Genomic DNA, 11,074 nt, shown 5'->3' with positions numbered 1-11,074 from the left:
AACAAGCCTTAGTTTAAGCAAAGTTCAGTATTAAATAACATTAGCACAGATGTGTTTCAGATACATTCTGAACCTGATCTGCTGTTGAATGGGGATACTGGTGCACAATGGTAGCTATGGGTCACCCATGTGGGTGCTGCACTTCAGGAAAAATAAATTGTATAAAGTGCTTTGGGATCCTTTAGAATTGAATGTGCTATATAAATGCAAGGAATTAATTTAAAATTAATTTGAGGAAGTAAAACAAAAGCAATCACAATTTTAGTTTATACAATTAAAATAGAATTTAGATCAAGTGATGTTATATTAAAATTGTACAGTACAATGCACTAGTAGCAGTAATAATACTATTACTGCGATTGCTTCTAGTACTGCTAATAATTATATGTTTAACCAGATAAGCGAGTTGAAAGCATTTAGCATTTTCTCATTTACACCCAGCCCTGGCAGCAGTTGGCCTTTTGTGCTTCATCATTTGGGAATTCTGGTTTAGCCTCAAGCCACTCAGGACCTCCCTTCCCTCCCAATCATTGCTGTGGATCCATGCACGATTTGGATTTTTGATTTTATAATGATTCAGAGTGGAGTCCAAAATATATTGTGTAATAATATAAGTCTGCAGGGGCCACATTTACTGGAATTCTTGCCCTGGGCTTGAGGGGTGGCATATTTACAAATCTCAGAGGCTCTTGGCCTTGGAAATTGCTCATGCAAATTGCTTAGAACAAAGGACTACATGGTCAGACTTTGGGAATTATTGCTGTTTACTGGAAATAGTTGAATAACAATTGCCCATTTGTTTCTGTTTGTCTACAGATATTTGACCAACATTTCTGTGTTATGTGGCAGACTAGGTTTGTTCTTTGTTCTGCTGGTCTCGCACCTTTTGTCTCTTCCAGCCAGTAGTGCCAAGACAGGCCAGAGTGGGTTCCCTGAGAGCCTGTGGTTGTGAAGTGCTAAACTAGGGTTTTTCCTATATAAAGAGTAACGTTTTCCACATTCCATTTTCCCTGTTGTTCCCACACAATGTGATCATTGTTGTTTTTTTTCACTAATGAAACATTTCAAATGAAATTTGGTCAACTTGGTGTCAGCACCGAGGTTGGAAATGTACAGTACATCCTTTTTTTTCTAAAGAGGATTCAGAACTGCTTATTTTGCTTAATGTTTTTTTTTTATTTTATCAGAGCGACCTTGAAAGATAATAGTTAAGCCCTTCTTCAGAAACATAAACTACTTCAAGTGCTTCAAGTTTAGAGTATAGCCTTCTGAAGAACTCTAAACATTACTCATGGGTGTAATTCTAAACATCACCTTCACCGTGATATCCTTTTACGTAAGAGAAACTGAATTCTTAAAAGTCCTTAAAGAATTCTTCAAAGTGTCCATTAAAATTACATTGTACAGGTACACAGATTTCCTCTAGACATAAATAATTTTTTCTCCAAATGTCTAGAACAACTTGTTTGCCAACTTTTAGATACCATGGAATGTAGATATAATGGAAAACCAAGAATTCGAATTTGTCAAGTAACAAAGATAAGGATGAAGTTGGATGTTCCCTAAAATTAAAACAATATTTTATGTTTTCTATTATGTACAAAAGGAGAGACAGAACACTTTAGGTCATTCAAACAGGAACAACAATTTGTTGCTTAGCATCTTTTACATGGATTTCTATATGAAGACCAGATCAAATAGATAATTATACTGCAGTACCCTGAAAGGAGTCTCTCTTTTCTCTTTTATAGTCATTAGCTTCTTTTCTTTTAAAGTACTCTAGAGACTGCTTTCATGTTCCACAGAAAAACCTGATCTGAAAAAGGAGTCAGTCAGGGAAACAATTTTGTAGAAAAAAACCCAGAAGGGTGTGGTATTAATTTTAAAAATGAACAACATGTTCATCTGGGTCTGGCTTCGGTGAAGTGGGTGAGGCCCTGCTGTGGAAACACTTGACATTTGGGATCCCCATGGAAACACAGACATCATATAAGAAGAGCATGAAATGACATAACAGTAACTATGGGACTGAAATGGGTACTTTCCTGGTTTGTTTTTGCATAATTTAAGATCATACCCTAAGAAAACCACAAACTAAATCAGTTCTAAGGAAAGCAAAACAAAGCTTACTATTTCCTTCCAATAATGCGTGCCTGTTCCTTATTGACCTGCGTGAAGAGAATGAGTTGGCAGGTGTACATTTCTTTTCAGTATTGCATTTCCTATGCATTTCCACAGTATTTATCTTGTGTTCCCTTTTATTTTAAACCACTGCTAATGTACTTTGACAAAAGGAAGTGTCTAAGGGGAATATGCTTCTCATGGGTTTTAGGGAAAATGCAAACTCAATGAATTCCCTAAGGCCAAGAAACAGGAAGGCCACAGTGTCAGTAGTATGTTCTGAAACAGTTGCTGTGTAAAAAGTAAAATTCAATATTATTCAAATGAAGAATTGAGGTGTCAAATATATATTTTTGCCTTTTCAAATTAACCACATGCAGAAAAGTTTTATATAATCAGTTCTAGAAAAGATGACTTCCTGGACCCTTTTAATGTCTTAAGGTTACAATATCTCCTTCCTGCAGTGTGTCTGTTATGGAACAAAAGGGACATGCAACTGACATTTCTGAGAAGCCAAGAGAAGCTTTTAGCAAGAAATTACATTTCCCAAAAAGACACTAAAATGTGAATCAGGTTAAGGCAACGCAATCCAGAAGAGATGAAGATCCACTCACATTGGAGAACAAAAAGAAGCCGGTGCAGAGTTTCACATATAAGCAAGCAATGATGTAACGTAACTCTTTTCTAGGACCACTGGTATTTTTATAGAAGAAGACTGACCTGTTTTTCATTAGTCTGTAGTGCGAGACCATAAAAACTATAGGACTTTTATTAAGCTTTATAGTTGCCAACTGATCGAGCACCTTTACTTTTTCTCCTGGAGGGTTGTTCACCTCGGTTTTGCACACTAGCCCCAGGCTTAGTTGATAATAAGCTCCTATATGACAGATGGCAGTGTGACAGTCTGCAATATTCTCTTTAAATACAGCTGAGACTCTTCTGAAATGGAGCGCTTACTGGGAGCATCATGAGCATTTACAGCAGAACACCAGCTGACATGTATCTAAAGCTTCTAGCCAAGAGACACTTCAATAAGTTAACATGATCATGCTGTCTATTCAGAGTCCAGGAGGACCTAAGAACTTTAATTATCCGTTTTTAAAGTTGATCATGAGCACAGAGATATAGGTGGGATTGGAGTGGTTTACTGTAGGATGATGTTTTTGTTCCCTCTACAAAAAATATATTATCACTCTTCTAGTACACAAAATATATCTTCTTATCTCATCTACACTACCAAATTCAGGTCATAGAGCCATAAAAGCATTAAGAAGTGTTTTTATTTGTTTTAGATAAACTGGAGATTTAACACACAGAGGACTAGAGTAAACATTACATTTGGAATAGTATGACAAGTTAAGGCACTTTAAACCTTTAAAATGTGATAAAAGCAGCTTAAATATGTGAAAATGTAAACACTTTCTCCTTGCTTTGTCTTGGAAGGCAGTGCTGCTGAACAGAAGTTAGTGTATCAGCTTAATGGTCTGAAATAGTTTTCATCAGTGATAAGGACACAACTAGGAGAGAGGATACTGGGTATGTATTCCAGATAGCGTGCCATACATTTGGAAGTGATGACAGACAACATCAGCCAAAATGAAAGCAAAAACACTATTGTTGACATTGTGTTATCACGTTTCAGTACATTGGTGCATTGCCAATGTGACCTGTTTTTTATGGGATCCCTTGGGCTTGTTTGTAGGATTTTGTAATAAGCATACCACAGCATATTGGAATTTTATCATAAGGTGCAGCGATAGATTAAAATGAATTATTATTCTGCGTTTGTGACCTTCAGAAACGTAATCTCACTAAACATAGTTGACATAATAAGTGATAGCAGTGGGAAATTGATAATTGTGACCTGGAAATTTAAAATCTGGCATACTGTATGCTGTGTCACATTCCTTTTCAATCAGTACTGGAAAAGGGCATAAGTGTGAAGCACGCACTGACACATTCCTGTACTTGCGAGTTTGAGTGCAAGAAAATGGAAAATTGAAAACTTTTCATTATATGCAGCCTGTTGAGTTGACAAGGGGAGATAATTCAAGAAAACAATAAGATGTGGATAAACAGTGGTGTGTACACTTACAGTATTTATCTTTGTTTTATTTGTTGTGGGTTGTTTTTATTTTAATCTACGGAGTTCTGTCATCAAGGCCCGTCAAGTGGAAGTTATTTGATTGATACTTTCTGGGTCAACAAAAACAAACTTTAATCTTTTTTTTCCGCTGAGTTCTTTTTCTGCTTAAGACTCTTGAGGTGCTGACCTTCTGTCCTTTAGGAGCCGCTGCAAGCAAAGCAGACTGGTTTCCTCTGTACTTACTATGATGAGGGGCCTATTCGGTTACATCAGAGAGATGTCCTGTCACTCAAGGCTGTCTGGTACAACTGTGAAGAAGAAGTGGAAAAGTTAATGCACTGGCCTTTCTCCCTAACTGGCCTGGGCTAAGATCTATGACTGATGTGTGTCTGGATGACAAGGAGCTTTTAAGTATCTAGTCATCAGCTCTCTGAAGATCCCCAAAAGGCACAACAACTGCATGTCAGAGCATAGTAACTTTGTGTACTGTTCATGGGCTGGGAAACCTTAGTACAACTTTAATCCATCAAAACTAAGGCTCAGGGGGAATCTTTGGAAAAAAAGACTGACTGCAGAAAATAAAGTGTTCTGTTTCTAGCAGAAGTACTGTACATTAAATACATATGAACTGCTCTGAAAATACCATACTCATTATCATTGGACCTCAAGACAATAATAGCAGAATGGTATTTATTATTCAAAATACTACTATAAAATTTTGGATCAGAAAGTTAAAGAAGCAGACATACTATTCAAAAATAAAGTATGTTGAAGGTGAAATGTTTAATTTTCAGTACCACTAGCTTTCTTTACTTTGGCAAGTTTCCTTTTATGCCTGGTTTTCTGTCCATTACTTCCTTTATTATACTAACTGCTGCTTTACACAATAATCACTTGTCAGAATTTCATCTCCGTACATTGTATTATTTTAACACAACAGTCACTGTTTATAATAGTTCCTTCTGTCCGTAGAAATGTGTGCGATGTCCTGCTGACTCCTTCTGAATCACTCAGGAGTCTTGGCAGTTTATGTTCGTTTCGCACAATATCTGCCCCAAGACGTTCTGTTTTGGCATTCCTCAAATAGGTCCCAAACAGTGTCAGAGAGACCTGCTTCAAGAGCCAATTACGTGACACCACTGTTTAAAAAAATGTCATGATTAATCTGGATCAAAAGTAAACGTTGGTAAGGAGAAGATTTTGCAAGAAGAAAGATTTCGTATTGAACTGTGAAAGCATAGCAAAACATGAACATGTTCAGCTCTTTATATTTATGTATGGTTCTTATATTATATGTTAAGATTCCTAAGCAAGGCATAAGTGGTAAGTATTAAAGGTTCACTTCTGTAATGTTTTTGGGAGGAAAGAAATAATACTTCTAAAGTGCTTTATTAAAGGTTGTTTTTCTGATTTCTTTTATAATGATAGCTTTATTAAATGGTAAGAGTTACTCAGAATCTTTGGCATAAAGAAACAAAACAATCCCACTTGGCTCAGAATTCTCTGTATGTTGTAAGTGTACCAAACATGATCTGTTTGTACTTCAGGAAAGTACAAACACATGACCAAGATACTCTTGAGAAGAAGACAGATGTTTGAGAGCAAACTACAGCTCATGGAGCTCAGCTGATGATAGCAATTTGCAGGGTTATAATCTACCATGATCATGTAAGGCCTCAGAGAAACAGACACACCAGGGGCAGTGCACATTCACACATGGTTTATGTTACCTAGTACATTCCAAGTTTAAAACTACCAGCTTTTCAAAACACAAAGATAAAAGTGTTTATTCCAAGCAATTTATTTTGTTTTTTTAGAATAAGATGGTAGAACAATAAAAGAAATTTGTTAGAATTTTCTGTTCACATTATGTCTTTTTGTGGTGGATATTAATTTTATGTAGCTTACATATCCATTAATGAATGGATTCCCAGTTTTGTCAAATATCAACATTATATCATTGTTTAAACTGGCTTTTAACTTCCTTGAGAATGTTTTAATATTTGCAAATATACATGTAATACTCTGAATGCTTTAAATCAAAGAAGCAAAAAAATTATGAATGCTCTATGGTGCCTTTAAGGCTTGTTCTTTCTAATGATTTCAATCATTGTGAAAGCACTCAATATACAGAATAGATTCATAATGCAATTCATTTAAACATTGTTAGAAAGGCAACCATAAAGCCTCTTCTGGGAGTTAATTCCTACCACAGCTATAAATATGCTATTTTAAAAATTGATGGATGCAGAACATCATGTGGACTTTCTGCAATGTGGCACCATCTTAAATTAAGCCCTGTAGCTTTGATTATTCCTGTACATAGTAATTTTAGTCTCAGTTCCATAGCTCATATATCATGTACTTTCTTTCTATAGTTCAAACACAATTCTTTGTAGCTGACCCATGTTGACCGCAGCGAGTGTAATGATGAATGGTGGCCAGAGGTGCTTTGAATTGTGGTTGGTTTGTAGGTGTGGTGCAGAGGACAAACTCCGTAGTGAATTGGAGACAGTTATGGATAGAACTGTATGAAACCATGTTATTATACTGTTATTAATTGCAAGAGGGGATGACAGATGTAAAAGTGAAGCAGAACAGTTCACATTTGGCACCAGGGGAGGGAAGGCAGCAAGGATTTGTCTGTTTTTGTGGGGCAGGTAGTCTCAGTGTACAGTGCTCATGCTTCAGCTGTTGAGTTAACAAGATGGAGGCATAGACAATAAGTGCTTTCATTTTGAAGGGAGAAAAACACATATTGCCAGACTTAAAGGGATGAAAAGAAAAGATAAAAGAACTGAACATTTTTCATCTTGAACAGAGAAGACTATGAGACTGTCTTCTTAACCTGTTCCAGGTATTCATAATCCTCAAAGACCTTGACAAAGTCAACCCAGTGGACCGCTTCAGAATGAATGAAGGTCTTCAAACGGAGGACACAAGTGGAATCTATTTGGAAATACATTTAAAATTGTGAACAAGAAGAATTTAAGGGGATAGGGGAGTGTGGAACTGCCAAGTTGTTGAAGCCAATATCCTGGTTTTCTTTAAAAAACAACTGTATAAGATATATGATTTAGTGAGCTCCTCAATACTCTATGGGTTAGGTGGGCCAGATGGCCTCCTCTCTGTTACCTTTCTTCTGGATGTTTTATTTGACATAGAGTAGTATAAAGGTTTATTAATATTGGAAGCTTACCGTTCAATTAGCTAGATCATTTCAATACTTTTGTTAATCTTTAATCTTATTTTCAGTTCTTGCAGTTCATGGTGTGTTCATATTTAAAAAAATCTGAGGACGGTTGGAGAACACCTTTGAGGAAATTAAAGTCCAGTTCCTCAATTCAGTTGGCTGCAGCATGAGCAGTGTCCACTGAGAAATCATTGATTAATACATTTAATTATCTACCACGAAATGATTACTCTTCCTTTCCAGAGTGTTTCTTCATTGAATCCTAATGTCACAGTTTGCCAGGTCAATGATTTCCAATTCAATCTGGATTATCTGATACTTTCCAAATTTACCTTTAAAGTAAGTGATTCACTTGTTTGTTCTGTATTATTCTGTATTATGTGGGGAGTTTTCTGAAAATATTCCCTATCATAAAATGTGCTTTAAGTCAGCCTCTATTAAAGATGAACGACTGAACTGAGTTCACTACAGTAGTGAATGATGTTGACCTTGAGGTTCTTGAATGTGCTGTATGCTATAAACAAAACTAAATGTATGTTATAATTTTAAATAGTATGTTTGAAGTGAAAGCAAAATAAAAAAGCCCTTTTCATTTAAAAAACACCAGATGGAAATGTGGCCGAAAATGTTCGATTTTTCCAACTAAAACAGCTCCCTGTGTGTTTACAGGAATCCTACGTGCCTTTAAAACAGCAGCACCTGAAGACTGAAGGACTGAAATCCTGTAAACTCTCCAGGCCCCCAAGAACCAGGTAGGCAAATCTCCGGTCTATGTACTGAATGTCAAAACTATTGTATTTGCATTTTTATTTATGATCAACAGAGTAATATGATGGCCAGGATAACATAATTGTTTTTTATGTAATTATACATACATTTGATAAACTCACACTTTCCGTTCAGCCCAGTAATTTAAGCTGACCATACGTCTTGGGGCAGATTCACTTTCAGTAAAATTCATTGTAAAAAACAGTAGTTGTTGTATATACCTTGAAGCACTAACTACATGAAGCCTGCAACCCAACTCTTTAGTTTCATCTCTGTACAGTAGCAATTACAGATGTTTAATGCAATACTTTTATGGAAGGTTTAACTGATTTTCTAAGAAGACTTAATGCCTGAGATTGGAACATGGAGGGGAAAACAGTATTCATAAAGGTGAAGGTTTATTGCAAGGTACACACATAGATGAATGTATACTTAGTATCACTCCTTCTAGCTCTCCAAGGGCACAGTACATTCCACAATGAAAAGGCACCTAATCCTGGAAGGCCCTGACTCATAATTAACCCTCTTTGTTTATTTTCCTGACACTGCATGTGCTTGCTTGGCATTTGTAGGACTGGGTCATGGAAAGTCCACTGGTCTCTTGGCTTTCAGCTCCACCACAAGGGACACACATGACAGAAAGAGCACAAGCTTGCCTGTTAGATGAAAGGATCTCCCGAGGACTCGCAATTTCATTTTTTTAACTGGTCAACGGTAACCATGCAAATCTTTCATAGATCGGCGTGACAGTTTTTCACTTGGCCATTCTTATTTCATGAACAGCAAGAAAACCTTTTTTCAAAGGGAGTCATGCAGAAGCAAACCTTGAAGTTTTTAACATAGGTTTTCTTTCTTTGATGTTTATTTCCTTATTTCTCCCTCTCTCAGTACCAGGGTCCCAGGGGGAAGGAACTCTGGTCCTGAACGGCATGACAACACTAACACAAGGAGTAAGAGGCAGGCTAGCAGAAAGCCTGAGGACAAAGCAGAGATGTTCAATTGTCCAAACCACACCTGAGTTGTTTTATTAAACATGTTTGTTGGTGTTTCAATAAAGGATAGAAATATAATGTTAATACATATCAGTCATGAAGCGAAATTTGTGCTGCACCTTGTATTGTACACTACTGTACATAGACAGTTGACAGTATTAGACTGTAAAGTTCTGGAACTTTTTTGCCAAGGTAAATATTTGTAAATTTGATTGTACAAAACAATAAACATCTGGTACTTGTACTTCCTAAGTGTTTTTTTACCATATGCTGTAAATTGATATTTCCATGAAGGATCTGAACAAAGTGATCAGAGTGATTTGTTCAATAAAACTAAAAAAAAAATATTCAGGTGAAAAGGTAATTCTGGCATTTCTTATTTCAAATTTGCATCTTAAACATACATCTGCACCTCCCAATCAGTGCGCTAAAGTTCGTCAGAAGCTGGTTTGACTGTTAACTGTTTGACAGTCTGCTAGTCTGTCTTAATTAGGACATTGTTCTCCAGCTACATTACCTTTGCTTCCTGCCCTGTCTTTCTCACACCTGAAGAAGGCTCCACGGCCGAAACGTTGTGTTTTCTTTCTTCTCTTTTCAGCATTGAATGAACCTATTACTTGTTCCTTTGCAGCCTACGCATGCTGACACAGCTACCCACCTTAATTAGGACATTAGGCAGGTCTAGGTGAAGCAAACAGACAAAGCAGCAAAAAGGTAAACCGAAAAGTGCTCTTTTATTGACAGTGCAAGGAAAACTAAACAACACACAAAAAAAAGCCTACATTCCTCTTTGAGCTTCTTATTAGACTTTTTTAGGTCCCTTTCTTGGGCAGCTAAGGTGCTTACAGGCTCCAAACAAAGTCTCTTTCTGAGACTCTTCCACAAACTCATGGGTATATTCTGAGACAAGCTCCAGGTCACAACTGTGTCACTCATTTGGTCACTCAGTTGGAATCTTTCTCTCTCCCTCTCAGGCAGGTTCAGTTTGGAGCATGTTCAACAAATGTCTATGTGGGTTTTCTCCCAGTGCTCAGATGTGAGTCTAATGTTAATGAATTGCGTTCATTTTCACATTTACAATGGCTTCTTTCCATTGATCCCCTGCCTTTTCTGTACCCTTTGTAGATGCATATTTTTTGTCAGCCTATCAATTTTTCTTACAGGTTTTTATTTATCCTAGTCATCCCTTCATTCTTCTCCATTCATACAAGGTTTGCACCTCAGAAAATACTGCGAAAGGGTCAATTAACTCACAGCAGGGCTAGAATTTTAAGCTTGGAAAGATCTATGATCTAACAAAACACAAGCGTACTCAGCTGGCAATGGTATACACTTTGGAATGTGATCAATCCACGAGCCCATTACAGTGTAGAAAACCCTTCTTATCCCTACAATGTAACTGAGTGAAGTGCACTGTCAACAGAAGAATAATTTAGTAAATATCCTTGGTCTCAATCCGAAAATATGTTTGCTGAATTTTTTCTGCTTGTGTGAAAAGATGTCTGCAATGACAGAAGCCTCAGTTAATTTAAGTCACCTCATCCTCAGGCCCATTCATGAGTAATGGCATTCAGAGCACTGCCTGAAGATCTACTACTACACACATCTACAAACACCAACTTTGTTTTCAATGAGCCAGCTGGGAATGTGTGTTCAACAGCTACTTTCTCAATAGGACTGTAATAATAATCTCCTAGAGAGGTGGTACTAAAGACAAAAATGTTGAATAAGAAAGAAAACAATGATAAATTAGCCACAACACCACTTGCTGTTGGTGATGAAGAGTCTGCTTTCCTTCCTTAGAGCTTGTGTTACTCTTAGGAATAACCTGCAGCTATGTTTCTAGCTGAATCCAAAAAACTGAAACATTGTCAACATGGTGGGTAATGTGTTTAATGTCTTCTAATGAGAACA

General features: G+C 36.8%; 1 long non-coding RNA gene across 1 annotated transcript; it reads left to right on the top strand.

Moving 5' to 3' along the window:
* Positions 1–7,798: 7,798 nt before the first annotated feature.
* On the top strand, positions 7,799–9,404 carry LOC107078740 (uncharacterized). The gene is made up of 2 exons (XR_001479706.2): positions 7,799–8,152; positions 9,057–9,404. It is a non-coding gene; the product is annotated as an uncharacterized lncRNA (long non-coding RNA).
* The last annotated feature ends 1,670 nt before the right edge of the window (positions 9,405–11,074 follow it).

Source organism: Lepisosteus oculatus, chromosome 12, assembly GCF_040954835.1.
Source record: "Lepisosteus oculatus isolate fLepOcu1 chromosome 12, fLepOcu1.hap2, whole genome shotgun sequence".
Lineage (NCBI taxonomy): Eukaryota > Metazoa > Chordata > Actinopteri > Semionotiformes > Lepisosteidae > Lepisosteus > Lepisosteus oculatus.
This window is presented reverse-complemented; position numbering and strand designations above follow the sequence as displayed.